The following is a 22,500-nucleotide window of genomic DNA, read 5'->3' as shown; positions in this document are numbered from 1 at the left end:
TACATCATCATATCTTCCTTCTCCTGCTTCTTTAACAATCTCTAGAGATGTCCATCTATTATTTGTCATTCTTATTATATGTAATGCTTATTTTTAGTTCTTTTTCTTACATGATGCTAGAAAATCCTCTACTTTAGTTTGCTCTCGTATCCATGTTATTCTTTTTCGATATCAATCGTATTATTCTCATCATTAATCTTTCCCTTGCTCTTTGAGTTGTAACTAACTTGTGCTCAATGGCTTTATTATGGCTCTAAGTTTATGATGCATAAAGTAATGCTGGTAGGAACATCTGTTAAAATACTTTTCTTTTTTAGAGAAAGTGGCATTTTAATTATCATAGTCTCATTTTGTTTATCAAAAGCTCTCCATCCCATGCCTTATTTTATTTTCGGTCTCATTTCCAGGGAAATATTTACTGTTTGTCCTGAGTATGTATATTCTTTAACAATCTCTAGAGGTTCGTCCATAACCCTTATTAGTGTCTCTGCATTTTCTTTGAACATTATCTTAGTTTTACTCATCTTCCTTCTCAGTCTTCCATTTCTGCTTTCATTATTCAAATCTTCTTATATCTTTTGTAATTCCTCCCATAGTTCACTAAACAGAACTGTTATCTGAAAATCTTTAGTTATTAAGATATTCTCCATTAAAGTTAAATCCTACATTTTCGTAATCTAAATTCTCAAAAACTTCTTCTAGGCATACTGTGAATAATTCAGGAGAGATAGGGACTGTGTCTAACTCCATTCTCAATCGGATGTTCTCGCTATCTTTATGTAGTTTTAGGATGGCTGTACTACTCGGATAAATATCTTCAACTTTTCTAACATGGGATTCATCCATTCCTTGTGTTTAAACGGCTCTCATTACTGCTGAAATGTGACATAATCAAAGGCTTTTCCATAGTATTTAAATGCCATACATAGGGATTTGTCATATTTTGTTGATTTTTGCAATAGCTGATTAATTCCGTAGATGTGGTCAGTTGTTGAATGCCAACTTCCTAAAGCCTGCCTGCTCTCCTGGTTGATTAAGGTCTAGCCGTCTTTCTATTTGACCTAATATGATCTTTGTAAATATTTTATATATTAGTGACAGTAAACTTATTCGATGATAATTTCTCGGTCTTCTGTGTCCCCCTTTTAGTGAATTAGTATAATGATAAAGTTTTTCCAAGCTTTAGGTATAGAGCATTCTTTCAAACATTTTGTGTAAAATTTAGAGTTTTACAATTATGAAATCTTATCCATCGATTATTAAATCAATTGTAGGCCATTTTCTTCTGCTACTTTGCCTCTTTTCTTCTTTCTATATCTCTGAACGCTTTCTCTACTTTTACTGTTACTTTTGGATGATAATATATCTATATTCATACTTTAAGGAAAATATCTGTTGGCGCCCATTTTAAGTGTTTGTATGTTTATATATATATATATATATATATATATATATATATATATATATATATGTATATATAAATATATATATATATATATATATATATATATATATATATATGTGTGTGTGTGTGTGTGTGTCTCAGTGTGTATTTGTAAAATAGATTATGGGAAATTTAGAATGCATACGCTTGAAACCTGCCAAGTGAAGTCTACAACACTTAAACTGATTTTATACAACTCGTTGATCATGTTTTGTCTTTAATTTAACGAAGAGATGAATATAACGTTGTCTTGGTAACATACACTTACGATGCTAATTTAGTGAAGTTCGTAGTTTTGATGTAAATATAATATATTGTTAATATAATTTTATATAAAAGAGGCTCTTTCGGTAATGAAGAAGTGAATACATTTACCGCTGGTATCACTTCCCTCTTGGCATTTCCAATTATTATTATTAAACTTTTTATGCTTAGTATAATACAGTAAATAATTCAAGTTGGTGTTTGTAATAATGGTAAATTAATGAGTCCTTTAGTGGATTTGCTATCTCTTCAAGATTAGATTTCTCTTAAGCCCTCCCGTTAACGAACACTCGAGGATCTTGACAAATGTTATTTAAGGGTAACGAGTAAGTTTTGGCGCTCACATATCCCCTGATGACTTTTCAAGTACTAACAACTTTGTGAAGCTCCAAATACTGATTCTCTCTTTCACCTTTAATATAGACGGCCTGCTATCAGCAGAGGCACGGATTATCTAAAGTAGTTTTCAGAGCAGTCGTAGACGAATACTATAAGCCCGTGAATTCGAGATGGCATCCCTCCGAAGTTACAGCTGGCCTACTCCCTTTAATTAAGGTATTCAAATCCTCTTATCCCATAGTTTCGCTCTTCATTCCAACTTTAGCTCAAAACTTGTTTTGAATGTCGATTTACCCAGTTTTGTCAAGTTCTAGTAGAAACTTGAAAGCTATTATATAAAGTCTATTGATTTGTAAATTCCGTTTCTTTAATTGGTATTCTACAGATGCTCTAGTGTTGCCACTCTTTTATACAACTTCAATTTACTGCGTCATCTGGTATTAACAGTTAATTACAGAAAAAAAAAAACTCAGACGAGATTTATGAAAGGGGAGTGGTGGCGTCCTCGTTTCAATTCACCTAGTAAGGATAATCGCGACCGCAATGATTGCTGCAAAGTTCATCTCAGTTTTTCTCTCGAGGTTTTTCGTCATTTGGAGAGAATGGGTTACGTTGAGCGGAAAAGGTTCTCGGCTCGATTCGGTGGAAAAGGACCCTGGCCGAAACCTCACCTTTTCAAGACAAATTTTCTTGCTACAGCGCACTGTGAAGGGTACAGCTTTGAAGGATAGGTTTGGGATAAAGGAAGGGATCAAGTGAACCAGTGACCATGGTTTATCACGTTTCGCAACGTATAACTGATTTTTATAATGTTTCTCAGTGAAATCGGAAATTTCCAAGGGATATGTGTAGCGTTTTACTAACGTAAAGAGAAAATATAAATTATTTAAGCTTTATATTTGTCAGATGATGTATGTAATACTTTCATAAAAAAAAATGTGTTTCTTCTACCTTCTGTTTTTTCCGTCTTGATTACTACAACAGTTTTATATTCCTTAGAAATCTATCTCTAAATTTAGTAGATGCATTGCTGCTGCTGAGGCTTATCGTTATTATAGGCAGGCTATTATCCATGACCAGTCTTCCCCTGCATAGTATCTTTATAACATCCTTAGCCATTTCAGAAAAGCTTCTGAAATCCTTTACAGCTTCACTACACAAAATCCTTCAGCAGATATTGAAGGTTCGAGTCAATTTTTTCTTTGGTCTCCATGTACGAGGTCACCATGCTGGGCTCCAGCATTGACAAGTGACCTTTTTTGAAGGATGGGGGTGGTAGAGATTTTTGGTCCAGGATTGGTATGTGCCCTCTTGGCATGTGTCCTTTTCCGAAAATAGTTTCATTTCTGGTTTTCATGTTACTGCGTTTTGCATTTTAGAGAGGTTCATTATTATTATTATTATTATTATTATTATTATTATTATTATTATTATTATAATTATAATTATAATTATAATGATTTCAAACTTTAGAATCAGACCAAGTTATCAATAAGATATGAGAGAGGGTTAAAACAAATCCCGTCCCTAGAAATGTTTAATAGACAGTCTCGAAACTCAAACGAATCTACCTCCATCCCGCAGCCCAGCTTGCGGATCCTAGGAGAGGTCATTGTGTACCGTCCTATTGCTCGGACCAAAGGAACCTGCTGCATACTTATGAAAGGGCAGAGATTCTATCTATGTTTCACGTAAACTCACACAAACTCACAAAAACCATGGGAAATATTCGCTTTTATATGATTGAAATTGCTATTGTTGTATTAGACAGTAGGAATCCTTGGTGACTTGAATTGGTGAAGTGCTTAGGGTTATTATTATTATTATTATTATTATTATTATTATTATTATTATTATTATTATTATTATTATTATTATTGATACAGAGAGTTGTACTAGCCAGATTACCTCAGCTAACTTTGCAAGCATTTGCTTTTTTAAGCGCATATCTGTTTTATGGATCTTCTTATAGGTAAATGATTTACAAATGAGTTTTATTCTTGCAACATGTCATACAATCACTGCCTATATAGCATTTCTTCTGGTCAGCTTTCTTACTTTTCTTCTATCATCTCTTGGTGTGAGGCTAAATTACTTTCACCTTGGAGTAATTATAGTCTCTATAGACTAATTTGTATGTCTCAATAGTTTTCTAATGATATATCACCTCTTCTGCGTCGGTGTTGGTAAACATTTTAAGTTAACCAAAACCACAGATAGTTTGTAGCAGTCGAGTCGTAATTTGAAAATTCAGTCGGATTGGTCCCATTTTTTATTCAAATATATCGAGAATATGGGATTCTTTGTTATCCATTTATATTTCCAGACACTACTGTAAAGGTTTAAAAGTCTCTCATGAATGGCGGAGGCAAGGTACAGTGGCAATGACGTAGAAACTTACCGTATATGCATATGAGCAGAGGCCCAAACCCTCTCTCCACCCAAGCTACAACCACGGAGGACGAAGCTATGACTGCTGATGATTCAGCAGGTAGATCTATAGGCCCCTCCAAATCTCTCCCCCTCCCTCCTTAGCTCACAACGATGGTGAGGTTGCAGACATTACAAGAAAAACTCGTGCTTGACCGTGACTCGAACACCCCGTCTGGCAGATCATTGGGCATAGACGTTACCTATAGTCCACCGCAACCCCTCCAAAAAAATATTTTTCAATAATCGGGATTTTCAATGCATAATGGTAAAATTACATTCAGAGCTTTATCCTTCAAGGTCATATTAATATTGTTGTTATTATTTTAGTTGTCATAATAAACATGGACTATTTTAAGTAATTATATTGCAAAGATAAGGTCCAGAGAATGGAATCCTCATATGAGACGAATGGGATCGCATTTTTACGGAATAATTTAAATTGACATGATTAAAAACTAGAGAAATTAATGTTATTTTCTTGTAGAATAGTTAAACAATTAAAGACGAAAGTAAATATTACCACACCCTTAAATAATGATTGTAGACAACTACATATATTTCTGAGAACAGCAAGAGAATATACCATCACTTCTTGCTGACGCTTTCTCTATAGAATTAATTTTTATCCCTTATTCCCCTTTACTATCCCATTTTAGAAAATTTCTTTTTACTTGTGACACCTCACCGTTCCTAAATTTTAAAGAACAACGAGCGTTTTTTTTTTTTTTTTATCTTTTGACATCCTTTTTGCAGTACTCTTTTCTCCCCATATCACTTTTTAAACAATTTACCCTTTCACTTCATGGAGGGTGGTTCTTTTCATGACAGACCTCTATCATTTTTATCTGAGCATTTTCGCATAAAGGATTTCTTGAAAATCACAACTTTTGTTTTCCTTTGCTAAGGATTTTCCTATTTCCTGCAAATTTCCGCCCTTGATTTTCTCCAATCAGGGATTTACCTCCCCACTAAGTTTAATCCGTTTGCTTGGTTTAAATTCCACGGAACCCTGCCTTGCATTATGTTGGTAATATTGATGTATATGTTTCTGTTACATTTATTGCATATGTAATTGTAATAATATAACTAGCAATTAATGCAAATCAATGCAATGTTTGGGAGCATTTTACGTGCTGAAAAGAAAAGGGAAATCAATATTTGGCAAGCGGTAATACCAAATTCTTAAAAGAGAATTTTGTTCTGAAGAAAATTAAGCGAAACAAAATTTTGGAAAATACAGTAGGTGCAATTAAAAAACGGTTTCTCATGTCGAAACTGGAGACACGGAATTTTATCAGTGTTACACCACATTTTTATGGTAATAGTATTTCCGATATCAATAAAAACACCAAATATTACTCTCATATTTGTCACTATAAAAACTATTCTATTTTTATTGCATATTCCTCTTATTTTCATATTAAAGACAGTGATTACCTTCATCATAGAAACTATATGAATTTTTTTCTTGGACTATGAAATAAAAGTATTTATATTCAATTCTGCAGCATTAAATAATCTGTTATTTTCCTTAATGGTATTATCGATAACTTAATTATATTTTTGTCCTATTTCATTGGTATAATTTTTTCTCATTCCAGGAATTTTAGGATGATTTTGTCTTCATAATTCTGTCAAGGATTCAGAAAAATAATTACCGAAGTTTTCTTCGCGTCGGGTTAAACTCTCACCCTTGAGACATCCTTTTGATCTCGCTTATTAATTAAATGAATATTTTGATCATGCTAGTTCATGATAAATCCCCAATCCCTTTGAACTTTTGGAATGCCTTTATCTTTAGAATTTTCACCTAATGATGACTTTTTGTATTGTCTTAATAGTAAACTGATTGAGTTGTTTCATGTCTTCTCTTCGATGCGGAAAGCCTTACCAATAAACTTAGATTTTATGTCCAGACCTTTTTTTATTGTCTAAAAATCGGGGTTTTGTCCTTCGTTATCCGTGTTCATCTTCGTGTTTTTGTATTTTATGCAAATACACACCCGTAACGCCCCTGAAACTTTTACCGCTAATTTATTTTCAGTAAATTTTTCTAATTTCTTTCATCTTTTTGGGTGTTGTTTTTATTTCTCACATTGTTCTTTCAATTTTTTTTACCTATGACCAGAATTTCTTTCCCTTCCAATAAATAATAGTCTTCTTTTCTTAATTCGTACAACTTAAGATTTAATCCTAATCATCCTAATTATAAGGTAGTAGGTTGGCCAGGGCATCAGCCGCGCGTTGAGAGACTACCGCTAGAGAGTTATGGGGCCCTTTGACCGGCCAGACAGTACGACATTGGATCCTTCTCTCTAGTCACGGTTCTTTCCCTTTGCCTACACATACACCGAATAGGCTGGCATATTCTTTACATATTCTTCTCTATCCTCATACTCCTGGCAACACTGAGATTACCATACAATTCTTCTTCACCCAAGTGTACTGTAATTGTTCAGTGGTTACTTTCCTCTTGGTAAGGGTAGAAGAGACTCTTTAGCTATGGTAAGCCGCTCTTCTAGGAGAAGGACACTCCAAAATCAAACCATCATTCTCTAGTCTTGGGTAGTGCCATAGCCTCTGTACCATGGTCTTCCACTATCTTGGGTTAGAATTTTCTTGTTTGAGGGTACACTCGGGCACACTGTTCTATCTGGTTTCTCTTCCTCCTGTTTTGTTAAAGTATTTATAGTTTATATAGGGAACATATATTTTAATGTTGTTACTGTTCTTGAAATATTTTATTTTTCCTTTTTCCCTTTCCTCACGGGGCTATTTTAAAATATTTTATTTTTCCTTTTCCCCTTTCCTCATTGGGCTATTTTTCCTGTTGGGACCTGTGGGCTTATAGCATCCTGCTTTTCCAACTAGGGTTGCAGCTTAGCGATTAATAATAATAATAATAATAATAATAATAATAATAATAATAATAATAATAATCCAGTGGCCAGAGTTTTGCAACTGAAGAACTCAGATTTTTTTTCTTTTTCTTCAAAGTAAACTACGGTTTAATTTCTCTTCTTTAAAACTTTTAGGATCACAGTTTAATATGTATTTTCCTAAAGCAACAGATTTGTGAAAAACATAATATCTCGATATCGAGCAGTTTCTAGCTTAGTATCACAGTGGACTAAAAGGCCGTCAGTAGTCACAGTTTAAGATCACTCATTATTTCATAGTCACAAAATTGTAAGGCTGATCAGAGATCTAATGCATTGATTTACGAATGGCAAAGCAATTTATTTTTTAAATAATCCCACGAAGTAAAATGCTTTAATATAAAAATTACACTATTGTTTTACTAAGGCTTTAAGGTTTTTAAAGTCATATTTGAATTTTATTATACAGAGGTGTTTCCATGGTTTACACACACATACACACACACACACACACACATATATATATATATATATATACATGTATATATATATATATATATATATATATATATATATATATAACAATTGGCTTGTATGTATTTAGAGATACTCCTGCCTATTCTTACAACGCGTAAGGAATTCCTCAATAATATGATACTTTAAACATATTAAATTTGTTTTTCTTATAGTACCTGTAAATATGCCTCTATTAACTCTAGTTGTACTTTAAAGTTCAGCAAATAATACATCACAGTGCTGCAATGATTTACCGTAACAGCATGTTATTTCCACCTCTCTGTTTCTGTCTTTTTTAAAAGCCTTTTCAGGGTAATTGAAGTATAGGGATGTGATTATTAGAGTTCAATTCTCTACTATTTTGTGTAAGCAGTACAAATGTACTGGATAGCGCTATCTTAATGATATAATTTGCAGTACATTTATTATAATGATAATAAAATAGTGGTGACAAAAATACATAATAAAATATACTATCTGTATAAGAATTTATTGCTAAACATCTATTTTATACTTAGTTTTTTGCTAAGTATATGATAAAATTGTATCATAAGATATGGCCATATATGCCAACAATTATTTATAATGGTTTCATATGAATGTTTTAGTCTGTCTTTTCCTTTATGTGGAAAAAGGTAGGAAATTGTTGTTTAAGAAAACTAACTGACCATATGACACCTAAAAGTTACTTGACACGGGCGCTAAGTGTGTCATACAAGTAGACTACTAGGGAAAATTATGAAATTGTACTTGTACTTGTAATTGTACATAGTTTATAAAAATTTTAAAGAGACACCTTGTACAAAAAGTATGTAATTTTAAGGTAGATTCCATATAGAATTTCCGATAACTTGATTTCTTACCAAAAATTTTGACTATAAGTTGGGAAATTTAATTGTTCTTAATTTATAAAAAGTTGAAATATTCACCTTGTATAAAAATATATGATCTAAGTTAGATTTCTTATAAGATTTCTGATAACATAGTTCCTTACCTAAAACGAATAAAAATTTATAAAATGAAAGTATTAGATGGGTTCAACTAGACAAACTATTTTTTTTTTTATATTATGGAAAAGATCTAAAGACAATTTGACAATTTCCCTGTCTTTAAAAGCGGAAGACTCTTAAGTTGAAGGCGGGCTACAATTTTCTTTTGGCTCTGGGATAATGGAGAGTGATATTTATCTCTGGACGTCTATTTTTTTTTTTTTTTTTTTTTTTTTGCGTCAATATATTTTTTCCCTGCAGCTTATAAGGTAATTTCCTCGTTTATTTTTTTTAAACTTACCAATTAATCAGATGCACGGATAATGAGGATGCTCTCTCTCTCTCTCTCTCTCTCTCTCTCTCTCTCTCTCTCTCTCTCTCTCTCTCTCTCTCTCTCTCTCCGTTATAAATTATTATTACTAGCAAAGTTACAACCCTAGCTTGAAAAGCAGGATGCTATATGTCCAAGGGCTCCAACAGGGAAAATACCCAGTGTATGTGTATGTATGTATGTATGTATATATATATACATATATATATATATATATATATATATATGTATATATATATATATATATATATATATATATATATTTATATATATATGTATATGTATATGTATAGCACATAAATGATATATATATATATATATATATACATATATATATATATATATATATATATATATATATATATATATGTAAATACAGTATATGTTTATTTTATAAACTTGTTTGTCATTTCTAGATTTATATCAGTCCATATTTTGGTAACAATGGCTGGTTTTGAATTATACGTAATATAATTATATCGATATAATTAAACGCACGACCGCAGCAGCAATGCCACTGATTATCGTTAAGTCCTGCTACAGCACCACACCAAGTGGATGTCTTGATGATAAGTCTGATAACAAATCATTAATCTGGAGAGGGTACCATTAGTTTGGGATTTGAGATGTGTGCTTTAGCATTATGCTAATTAGCTACTTACTCAAATACACAAGTGATTTTTCTGTAGGATATGATTTGCTTCATAATAGGTACGAGAGGAGGACACTTCTTTAAGAAAATAATGTATCTGTCGTCTGAGGCATCTGGAAAATAGTAAGTACAAAATAGTACGGGACAATAGAAGTAGTACAGCAAGTAAGACATATATTTTAAGAAAATGCATTTGAATTAATACTTCAAAAGTGGGCAGCTGCAGCAAAACGAAGTTGAAACAGTTTTATTTCTCCTCTGCCTCTGATCATGAGTATGAATATATTTTCTATTCATGAACTTGAACCATTTAAAAGGCCATTGTTTTTACTGTAATTATCAAAGCTATTGTTTATTGTTATGATAGTGGAAAATACTTTGAAAGACTCCATATGCTCTTGTGTAAAGCGATCCACTTTAATCATTTAGGGAGTTCTTATGATCTTGTCTAACTTATTTTTGAACTCATTTACAGTGTTAGATTGTTATAATCTACATTTGTTATACATTTAAGAACTGTCAATGCCTCTATCACTGTCCCCTTAATCGTCGAGTTTGTAGATCAGATAAGTTCAAACGTTCCATCCTCTATCTATATCTAAATTGCCTTAATGTTGAAACTAGTTGGCTGGCCCTAGCTTATAGTGCTTCCACTCTGTCTATATCCTTCTGAATACTTGGAGCCCAGAATTGGACTCTGTATTCTAGATGGGGTCTTACTATTGATCTGCACAGCTGTAGTTCAGTGTCTTTTTTCTGTTCTTAAATTGTCTCTTTATGTAACTTATTAGTTTTTGTGCTTTCTTTACAGATTTTATGCTCTGTTTGGTGAACTTCAAAGCCTTGCTGATAATGATATCAAGTTCTTCCTCCTGGTTCACACTCTATTTCATTACCCAGCAGTGAGTAATCTGATTGTAGGTTACTATAACCAATATGCATGAATTTACATTTCCAACAGTTGAAAGGCATTTGCCATTTACTGGACCATTCTTCTAGCTTCATTAGATCCCCTCTTAAGGCTTCTACATCTGAGTTCGCAGAATTTATGCCTAGTTTAGTATCGTTGGCCAATTTGGCTATTCTACTAGTTAATTCTGAATCTGTTGTTGATGTAGATCAGAAATAGCAATGGGGGTACTCCACTTGTAACAGCTGCCCACTCTGAAGCCTCTATTGAGTACAACTCTGTTTTATGTTTTGTAGCCAATCATCGATCCATTCAGCTGGTTCGTCAATGGTGACTAGTGCTTTAATTTTAGCCATTAATTTTCTATGAGGAATTTTGTCAAAAATCTTTAGAAAGTTTAGGTACATGATGTCTATTGCCCTGCTTTTTTCATAAATTCTATATGTTGTGGAAAAATTCCTACCGATTTATCACACATGACGTCTTTTATCTAAAACCATGTTGGCTGTCTATCAGAATATTGGTTTTCCCTATATGAGCTACTATTGAATCTACTATAATTGATACAAAAATTTTGCAAGGCACTGAGGTTAGACCCACAGGTCTGTAGTTACCAGGTTCTTCTTTTGGTCCCTTCTTGTAGATTGGAGGAACAATGCCTAGTTTCCATCCTTGTGGTGTTTTTTTTTTTTTTTTTTTTTTTTTGCTAGCTGTCTTTCGGAACATTTTGTAAAAGTGTGGGGTTATCTCTTCTTCTAGTTCTATAATCTCTCTTTGATGAATATCATCTGGACCTGGTGCTTTAGACTTACTGAGCCCTTTTATTTTCTTTTTGACATCATTCATTGTAGAGGTGATTCTATTTAATGATTGTGGCCCTTCATATTTGATAGCGGGTTCTGAGAGGGTCGTTGATTCTTCCCTAGTGAATACAATTGATAAATATGCATTCATCAATTCTGCCTTTTTTCCAAATCATGTGTTATAAGATTACCCTCCGAGTCTTTTAATGGGCTAATGCTTTTTTTAATGGTTTTCTACTGTTTACATATGCAAAAAATTCTTTTCGGTTTTCTTCTCTAGCTTAAGCCACTCTTTTCTCTTCATTGTTCTTGGTCTTTCTAACTAGTTTATGTACTTTATGGCTTAACTTCTTGTGTTTGGGAATTGAAGGCTGTGAACCCATTGATTTATATTTCCTGTCTCTACTTCTTAATGCTTAGGCCATTTCTCTGTTGAGCCCCTTAGGTTGTGGAGTTCCATTTGGTAAAATTTTTCTATGATGTATACATTTAGCTCTTTTTTATATATATACATATATTTCTACAAAGGAGTCCCATAGTGTATCTATGTTCCCTGGTTTGTCGTATTCTAAATTCTTGTTGAATTCCTTCAGTGTTATCCAATTACCATGTCTGTAGTCTAGCCTTTTTATAATTTTCCTTTCTTTTAGATGAGGAATTTTTACCTGAAACCTAACTATTTTTTTTTCACTTTTGCCAATATTTTCGCCTGTTCAACATAAAAACATTTGCTGCAAGTTTGAACTTTTGAAGTTCTTCCGATTCAACTAGCCGATTAGGAAGATCATTCCACAACTTGGTCATAGCTGGAATAAAACTTTCTAGAATACTGTGGATCATTGAGCCTCATGATGGAGAAGGCCTAATTAATAGAATTAACTGCTTGCCTAGTATTACGAACAGGATTTAACTGTCCTAGAAGATCTGAATGTGAAGGATGATAAGAATTTTGAAAAATCTTTTGCAACATGCATAATGAAGTAATTGAATGATGGTACCAGTGATTAATATCTACTATGCATATCAGACCCTATGACATACTGTTTTTCGCAAATATCTTTTAAACGAAGGCTCGGATCAGCATGGTGCTTTAGCACAGATTGTTTCACACACACCGCTAATTTTTAACACTATTGTACGCTGTCAAATGCGGCTAGTTATGGCGTTTACTCTTGACTGAGAAGTCAAAAACCTGCGTGAGCGAGAACACGTTGGAACAGTTGAGGCGTGACGTATATGTGACGTCTATCACCCACTACCTCCACTCCTGGCTTCCCCTACTCCCTTTCCTCCCCTCTTATCCCCCTACCTCTTTCTCCTTACATACCTCCCTTACCCCTTCCTCATTTCCCCCTACCTCCCTTCTCTCTCTCTCTCTCTTTCTCTCTCTCTCTCTCTCTCTCTCATAAGGGAATGGCTGTTACCCCCCCCCTCTCTCTCTCTCTCTCTCTCTCTCTCTCTCTCTCTCTCTCTCTCTCTCTCTCTCTCTCTCTCTCTTTATTGAGGCTACACCGTATATGAAGCCAGACACAAGTATGACGAATTAATAACAGATTAATAAAAATTATATGCCGAGTAAGGTTTGATCGTGTATGCAAACAATCGTAATCGATGTTCTTGAATCTTTGACGGTTATGCCATATTTGGTAAGTGCAGAAGGTACCATGGTAAGTAACGCTCTCAACCATGGCCAACATGCAGCGATGTCCGCGTGGGTGCAAAGGAGTCATCCCACTACGACTCTTCCATATCTTCAACCAAGAGCATAGTGAAAGGAAACTGAGGATAAGTTTGAATAGGTAAGTAACGAATCAAAGTTGTATTCCGTAGTTACAGATGAACCAGTCAATATGTTTCACAGCTACCTATGATAATAAAAGGGAGCATTATTTTGATTGTTGCCTGGTAAAATAAAACAGATGAACCAGTCAATATGTTTCACAGCTACCTATGATAATAAAAGGGAGCATTATTTTGATTGTTGCCTGGTAAAATAAAACAGATGAACCAGTCAATATGTTTCACAGCTACCTATGATAATAAAAGGGAGCATTATTTTGATTGCTGCCTGGTAAAATAAAAATCTCAAGATAGTTTCGAACATGTTATCTTATCCGATTTCCTTTCCCCAACAGGCCCTATGATCGTGTTGCAGAGGTCATGGGAATGACCACAAATGCAGTGCGGTAGCTGGTTCAGCGAAGCACACGTTCTCGGCCAGATTCACCATGCGGGACAGCTACTCCCCCTGTGGGCTGTGACACCGCCACACTCACCGCCGCCCCCTGCCGCACCACCCGTTTTTGACAGTTTTACTGTTGGTGCCATTCGCCGCCATGTACATGTCAAGTTTGCAGCAAAGGAAACCTTTACTATTGGCACCCTGATTTAAAGTTTGAAGACGGCAAGTATTATTCCAGGGGAAACCTCAGAAATGACGATGTGGCGATTGCTGCACAACATGGGATTCCGCTACAGGATTTCACAGAGGAAAATGTATCTAAGGAAGGAGTCGCTAGATGTTGTGTGTCACCGTGTTGGGGCTCTCCGAGCACTCCAGCGACATCGAAAGGAGGGAAGACAAGTAGTATACGTGGATGAGACATGGTTCACCACTCGAATGCAGCACAACAGGGAGTGGGTAGACACATCCCTGCCTGCTACTAGTGCCACCTACAGCCGTCAGGTGCCACCTGGAGAAGGGAAGCGATTTGTGATAGTAGCAGGTGGCACAGAACACGGTTTTGTAAATTATTAATGACTGTGCTTCCCTGCAAAAAAACAAAACCGGTTACTACCACGGGGAAATGAACGGCACCCTATTCCTCCGCTGGCTCACGTTGCAACTTCTACCGGCTTTGGATGAACCATCGGTTTTGGTGTTGGACAACGCGCCCTACCACAGCCAGTTGACGGAGGAAAGTCGCTGCCCCACCACCGCCACCAAGAAAGCAGAGTTGGTGAATTGGCTGGCGAGCCGCAGAATCCCCTTCCTGCACCACGCCACACGCCACGAGCGTCTTCAACTCTGCAGGAAGAACCGACCAGAACCAAGATACACAGTTGACAATGTCACCCGTGAATGGGGACATGAAGTCGTCCGACTACCACCTGCACACCCCGAGCTTAACGCCATCGAACAGGTGTGGGGCGTCATGAAGCGGTATATGCGCTCCACCTTGCAGCGATTTACCCGGACAGATCTACAAATGAGGCTGCAAGAAGCCAAGCTGTGTGCAACAAAGGAGGTGTGGGCAGGAGCAGTGCGACGAGCCAGAGCCTTCGAGGACGAATATTGGTCCTCGACACCATATAATACGAGAAGGTGTTGATCCCGTCTGCATCAACCTCGACAGTGATGAGGAAGATGACCTGTATGTCGAGAGTGATGAATATTAAAAGTAAAATATGTGATCAGCTATTTATAGTATTAATCCAGCCATCATATACTCGCTGTCTATTTATGTCTGCAATGACTTTCTAACATATGGCAGCCTTTTCCTAACATTATAATAAATTATTCATATATTTATCACTTCAATTTCATTTTAAGTTTTTACTCTGCATCGGATTCCCACTTCAGTTCCACCCTTTTCCTTTCCATCTCTTACACGATTTCCTATAAATGACCAAGCGTCAGCTCCATACTTCATCCCATCATACGTTCAACGTAACCTATGGGTATTAGGTTCGCATACTCAAACAACTTTTAATGGTTGTATAATTGTCAAATAAACCTCATACAATAATTAAGCACCAGCAAGTTGCGCTGGAACAGGAATCAGGGTCGTGCATAAAACACCCTATCATACTTAACATATACATTCTAGTTATCCGCTATTATAAATGAGAGAGAGAGAGAGAGAGAGAGAGAGAGAGAGAGAGAGAGAGAGAGAGAGAGAGAGAGAGAGAAGGAAGGGGGATTGAGGGAGAGGAAAGGGAGGTATGAAGGAGAAAGAAGGCGGGAAGAGAGAGAGAGCGTAGGAGTGGGGTAGGAGGGAGGGAAGGTGGTAGTAGGGGAAGGCAGGGGCGGAGTTAGTGGATGAATGGACGTCACTACTACGTCACGCCTCACCTGTTCGACTGTGTAAATGGCTCACTCAATAACCCATTTTTGTGCAATTGAAGAAGTCACTGACCTCATGTATTTCTGAAAAGTAAATTTGCTGTCGATAATCACACCTAAAATTTAAAAAAAAGTCATACAGAGTTAAAGAAACATTATCAATGCTGAGATCCAGATGTTAGGATACAACTCATGCCCCATAATTTGCACCATGTACTAATTTTAGCTAGAACTCTTTTAAGGGATTCAGCAACACCAGATCTACATTCAGGAGATAGAATTGATACATAGAGTGTAGCATCATCTGCATATGCAACAAAATTGTTTTCTAGGCCAAACCACATGTCATGTGAATATAGTATGAAAAGTAATAGGCCAACAACACTAACCTGAGGAACACCAGATATCTCATTCCTATACTCACTGTGGTGCCCATCAACAACAACTCTTTGCGATCTATTACATGAAAATTCAATAATGATGCTAAGAAACGACCCACAGACTCCCAACCGTTTGAGTTTGAAAACAAGGGCCTTATGATTAACACAGTCAAAGGAAGCACTAAAATCAAAGCCAGTCATATAAACTTCCTGCCCGCAATCAAGGGATTTCTCTGCAGCATCTAAAATTGTAAGAAGGCCTTAATGAAAACTGAATTGCAAAATAGGGAGCAGATGATTACCTTCAGCAAATCCATTAAGACGTTTTACCAAAAGACATTAAAAAACTTTTGATAATATGGGAGTTATGGAAATTGGGCAGTAATTAGTCGGCCTTGAGTTACTACAAACACATTTACATAGTGGAGTAACATTACCAATTATTCAACAAATGCTAAGGCCTCCTCTTCTTGCTAGCTTACGCAAAATAACAGATAACTTTGGAGCTATGAAATCTGTAGTCTTTATAAAACACAAAGGAAAAATATCATTTGGGTCTACAAGCATCAAGGTTTATCAAAAGAGCTTTAATTTTACGAGATCAAAAAACTAAACTAGGAAGTTTAGCCTCAGGAAAATAGGAATGAGGAAGATCAGGTTTTCATTGCTCTGCTTACTGTCAAACACTTCAGACAAAAGGGTTGCCTTTTCCTTTGGACGGTGAGTGATAGAGCCATTTGGTTTAAGTAAAGGAGGAACTATTGCTTCTACACCAAAGAGTGCAGAGTTAAGGGTAGTCCATTACTTTTGTTCCTGGGTTGTACCAGAAAGGGTTTCTTTTATAGTTATATTGTATTCCTTTTCGGCTGAAGCATAAACACTCTGAGCAAACTCTGTAAGCTGAGTATAGTTATTCCAAGTCAAATCTGATCTGTTACCTTCCAAAGATGATAGGCCTCCATCTCCAAATAAGCACGTCTACAATCATCATTGATCATCAGATGTCCCAACTGGTGAACCAACCTTACTTGTTTTACTGCCAGGGGAGTTGGTGTATATGAGGTCCAAGCAGTTACTAGACCCATGAGTAGCTTCACTAATGATTTGCTCACAGCCTGATTCAGAGGCCAAGTCTAAAGCTCTTAAGCCATGGCAATCGGTAGGAGAAACAGAATTTAACCACTCCTTATGGTGAGCATTGAAATCAACAACATAGACAAAAGAGGCCTTTCTGACATCTTTTATCCTAGCTATAATGGTAAGAAGACAATTGAAGATAGAATTATCCTTGTCTGGATTCTGGTAGATCGAACACAAATAGAAGTTGTCAGCCTAAAAATTAATAGTAATAAATAGGATAAATCATACTTAAAAACTAAATCAACAACAGTGATACCAAAAACAATATGTTCAGAAATATGAATAAGGTGATTGATCAAACCCATAGACTACAGAAAAAAAGTCTCAAAAACTGGTCAACATGGAAGAGCCGATACACCATGGAAGGCTAAATACCCTCCAAGAAGGCCACTTCAACTGAAAGGAAGACAGTAAGGATGATTCTCAAAAGGAAAAGACAACCTCATGATAAACCACCAGGGATCCATGGCCCTTCTATTAAGCCTGTCCATTAAATAAAAAAAAGTGGTAGAGAAAAAATAAAATGAATAGTGTGCCTGAGTGTAATGTCAAGAAAAAGAATTCTAACCCAAGACAGTGGAAGACCATGGTACAGAGGATATGGCACTATCCAAGACTAGAGAACAATGGTTTGATTTTGGAGTGTCCTTATAGAAGAGCTGCTTACCATAGCTAAAGAGTCTCTTCTGCCTTTTTTAAGAGGAAAGTAGCTACTGAACAATTGCAGTACAGTAATTAGCCCCTTTGATCAAAGAAGAATTGGTAATCTCAGTGTTGTCAGGTGTATGAGGAAAGACGAGAATATGTAAAAAATAGGTCAGACTATAAGGTGTAAATGTAGGCAAAGAAAGAAATGAACCGTAACCAGAGAAAAAGATCCAGTGTATTACTGTCTGGGTAGTCAAAGGATCCAATATCTTTCTAGCGGTAGTATCTCAACAGGTGGCTGATGCCGTGGCCAACCTAATACCTATGGTAGTAGGCACAGGTTTGCAGTGGACCTTTCTTTCAAGTCTACACATGATTTGTTTATTTGGCATTTCGAACATTTGTGCTGTAACTTCAGTTTCTCGCTCATTTTTTATTTCTGTGATGTCAAATGCGTATCTATTTGGAAATGTCATCTAATAACTTTTATGATTATGAGTTTTGTGACCACTAGTGTAAAACGGGGTTGGTGGCTGATAGTTACCTACCTGTTGTTGCATCCACTTAATCCTGGGTGACTTTCCATCTTTTCTGTCCCTAACCTTCCATAAGTGGCCCCAAACCAACCGTTAAGTCTCCTCAACGTTGGGCTGTCCCTAACGTAACGCAGGTCCCAACTGAGCAGCACAAGGCAGAAGCCTATTTTCTCTCCAGGATTTACAACGGAAGGCTAGCGATTACTGGGATTTTTGGACATCCAAGAACAGCCAGACTCGTAGGCTCTACTGAGTATTACCAAGAAGCAGTAACTGGGTTTTTTTTAGCTGGCCAGGACGCCAAAAAGGCACAGAATCTATGTCAAATTCTTGAGCAGTTGAACCTATTTCGCTAGGGGTCGGTCACAGGGAGTGGTCTGCTATTTCTGGTTAGTGCTTTGCGGGGCACTAATAGTACTATTCTATTCTTGCATCCCCTGTTACCCTGGGATTCCTCCATTCCAGTCTCTCCAAACCTATGAACGAGTTCCTAGCGTTGTTTATAGAGGTTCCAGAGCCTCTCTTCTGACGCATGAGGTAGCTGTCAACTCCTTTAAGGCCGATTCACACGACCCGTTTTCTTTCCAACTGGCAGGCCGGTGGCTAAACGATGTCGAAATCTTGTACATTCACAGGAGACGTTCCGTGTCCGTTTACCGGCATGGGTTTTTCATTGTTTACTTCGATTCTGTCGCATGAGGATCATGGGAGATAATTCTCTCATCATTAGAAATTTGCCGGTAATTGCTCTTATACTAGAAGAGGAGGAGAAAGAGAGTCCGACGAAAAAGGGAAAGGCTATTGGTACATCAGTCATTAAAGAAAAAGAGGGAGGGAGAGTTCTGGACACTTTAGAGAACTAGCAGATGATGAAGTGAATTTTTGTCAATATTTCAGAATGTCAAAAGCAAAGTTTATCTGTTTGGTACAAAAGATTGAAATGGGCCTACTCGGGAAGAACACAAATTGCCAAGAAGCCATATCTCCAAAGGAAAGACTTGCAGTTTGCTAAAGGTAAAAAATACAAACAATATAAGAATTTCATTAAGGTAAATGATTCGCAAATTAATCAATCAATCAATCTCATTTCTGAAAAACAAAATATCTCACTTCTGAAAACAAATTTTGTTACTTCACAAAGAAAATTCTTTATCATGTCAAACAACTCCTCATACCCTCACACTAGTTGCCTTAACTTCTCATCCATGGTGTCAACTATCAACAATATAAACTAACTGTAGACTCTATGATTCTATGAGGAAAAGTCGGGTACGATACGGTTCTTCGTTCACACTAAGCATCATCCGCCCGTTGGTTGGGTGGCTAACGGCAGTCAAACCGGCCGGGGTTTCTTGGGAAGAAAGCCGAGCCCTAATGTCTTTATGTGTATAGGCTGGTTATAATTAGCCGGCGTATTTAAATATTTAATGTGTTATTTTTTATTTTTTATTTTCTTTTAAACTTTTTTTTAGTTAAGCCAGGAGAGACAAAGTTGAGAGTTTGGTTAGAACGGTTGAGAAAGAGAGAAAAACAGAAATATGAAAACGTAGAATAGTTAATAATGGTCCGATTCTGGATGATCAGAGCTGGTCTTAGCAGCAAGGTTAAACCTACCGGTCTGGATAAAACCTCTCCACCGTCATTTCCGACCCCTTCAGAGCATCGCACAAGCTTTCTCACTTCAACAAAGCGCCGGAGAGAGAGAGAGAGAGAGAGAGAGAGAGAGAGAGAGAGAGAGAGAGAGAGAGAGAGAGAGAGAGAGAGATAATGGATTGAATATTTCGACTTAAATTACTTAAATGACTGTTAATCTTATATTAAAGGGAATGCCGATTATAAACGAATGAAATTAATGGATAAAGATTAATTGGATAAACATGAATTCAGTAAAATATCACTATTACATGAAGAGAATTGTGAAGTAAAAGTTTGTTTTGTTCTTAATATTATCTTAATCTCTTGGATACCTCAAGAACTTCATGATTTGAATTTACATTTTTTATCTCCAAAAAGCAAAAAGAAAAATCGCGTATTTTATTTATTTGTTTATTTATTTATTTATTTATTTTGGTAGTAATTCCTTCTTCTTCCACCAACAATCTTTCTACACGTCATGCATCAATGTATGTTTTGTGAATTTACAATGCAGTCACTTCTGTATATACGTGTATTAACCTTGCATACAGTACACTGATATCCGGAGTAATATAAGTGTTTTAATTTTTTTTCAGATGTTAACTTAAGGAGCTGTGACGATGGAGAGTGAACAAATTTGGAGGGTTAAGACTAATCTTATAGAGTCATTTACGTGGTAAGTTTATGTTTAATGTTGTTGGCGACTAATTCCCGGACGTTCCGTCAGTCCAATGATTGGATTAAGCCGTATGATTTTCTCGACCATTTCTTAGGGACTGACCCAGAGACGAAGATTGTTTAATAGTAGGTTTGGTAAAATTTTCAACATTACTTGGTGACCAAATAATGTCTCTTGGAAATCCTGCAGTCCCAAACTTCGCCATTTAATTACGCAAAGCAAGCCTCAATTATTCGGCCATCTTGTCGTCGCTTGGCATTTAGAATTTCTCAAGATCACAAGTCTCTCTCTCTCTCTCTCTCTCTCTCTCTCTCTCTCTCTCTCTTACCCTTTGGTGCTGAATGTCCTTGGTCCCTATATTCTACACACATAACAGGTATTCATGGAATTTAGATAATCGAGACAGCAAATTTTAGTATTTTTACCTTTAACATTTGTTGCAAAATACGCTAGTTAAGGATTTTCAATTACTTAATTAATTTGATCCTATGCGGATACAAACTTTTCGTCCTTTAATTAGGAGCAGCGCTGAAGTCTTACTACTAATTAAGTGACTCACGTTTGTAAAGCTAGTAAAAATTAAAATTACTTTTAAAATTTGGTATACCGTAATTCTTCATTTGACATTAATTTTAAGATTCCGACCATTGAAATGAAAGAAATGGGGGTGTCCGTTAGTGCCTTTTGCTTTTTACTGTATTTATTATTTTATTTTTTAGGCAAGTTGATTGGTTGCCTTAATTTGAATGTATTGACGTCATGTAGATTACCTGTCCCTCCGAAAACGAGAACAGAACATGTAATTTTATTGCACCAATATAGTACTAAGTACATTTTGTTAATTTGCATTTTCTTTTTCTGTTTTAATTGCTAAGAAATAACTGCCAATAAAGGTATTTGTCAAACAGAAAATATAAGTATATGAATTCTCATTCTATTCAATGTTACAGTGATATGAAAGATCGAAATACAGAAGTACAGTATATTAATCTTGTAATGGTATGACATTTCCCGCGTGAATTTTACCAAGATTATTAATTGTGTATTCTGTAATTCGACTTACTAGCCATGAAAGTCGAATTACCAAGGTCAAAAAATGTTCTGCCATTTAAAGAATATTACTACACCGATCATCGGTTCCATAGTATTTAGTATTACCGAGGTCAAAAAGTTTCAACAGTTTAATATTTTTGGTAACCTGATCATCCCACTAATCATGCAAGTTGCATGGCTGACGTCAAAAAGTCACTTCATTGATTCATCAATTTAATAATCCATACATAAACACAAGTTACCGATTTGTCCTTTTGAACTTCCCTTTCATTAAACGAGTTTAATTACAGAGGGTAACCTTCTCCCGGCCGCTTGGTCTTATAGACATTTCTCCCTTCCAATTCGCGAAGCGAGTTGAATTACTTACCTGATTTTTATGAGACAATTAGTTGTTTATTATAATTCGTCCACTAATTAATTAACCATCTTTCTCATTATTAAAGTTGAATTAGTAATGTCTAAAATTTCATGATTTAGACATCTCGCCATACAACTATTCCATTTCAACTGAATTGGCTTATTTGGTAACCACAATAATTCCACTTTAATTTGAGACAATTTATTAAGATCAGATTTTCTTGATCATTCGAGGTTTTTGATAATTTGAGCATCACTTCGAGCAAAATTGCTGAATATTTGTCTTCGATATGAGAGACCCACCTTTACTTTCGATTGCAAAATGGGGTAGCATTATTTGATTTAAGGTTTTATATGAATTCTTCGATATTTCCACCACACCAGTTCTTTATTGCAGTTCTTAAACTTTGTATTTTCTTTGTATCCATTTTATTGAATTTTATTTC

At 35.8% G+C, this 22,500-nt stretch overlaps 1 protein-coding gene and 1 pseudogene across 1 annotated transcript in view; one reads left to right on the top strand and one right to left on the bottom strand.

Annotated features, from left to right (window-relative positions):
- Positions 1-22,500, bottom strand: part of LOC137616379 (diuretic hormone receptor-like) — a 399,151-nt gene that overhangs the window by 188,660 nt on the left and 187,991 nt on the right. The window lies entirely within an intron of this gene.
- On the top strand, positions 13,247-14,959 carry LOC137616733 (uncharacterized; annotated as a pseudogene).

The sequence above is a fragment of the Palaemon carinicauda genome, chromosome 22 (genome assembly GCF_036898095.1).
Source record: "Palaemon carinicauda isolate YSFRI2023 chromosome 22, ASM3689809v2, whole genome shotgun sequence".
In the NCBI taxonomy this organism is placed as follows: Eukaryota; Metazoa; Arthropoda; class Malacostraca; order Decapoda; family Palaemonidae; genus Palaemon; species Palaemon carinicauda.
This window is presented reverse-complemented; position numbering and strand designations above follow the sequence as displayed.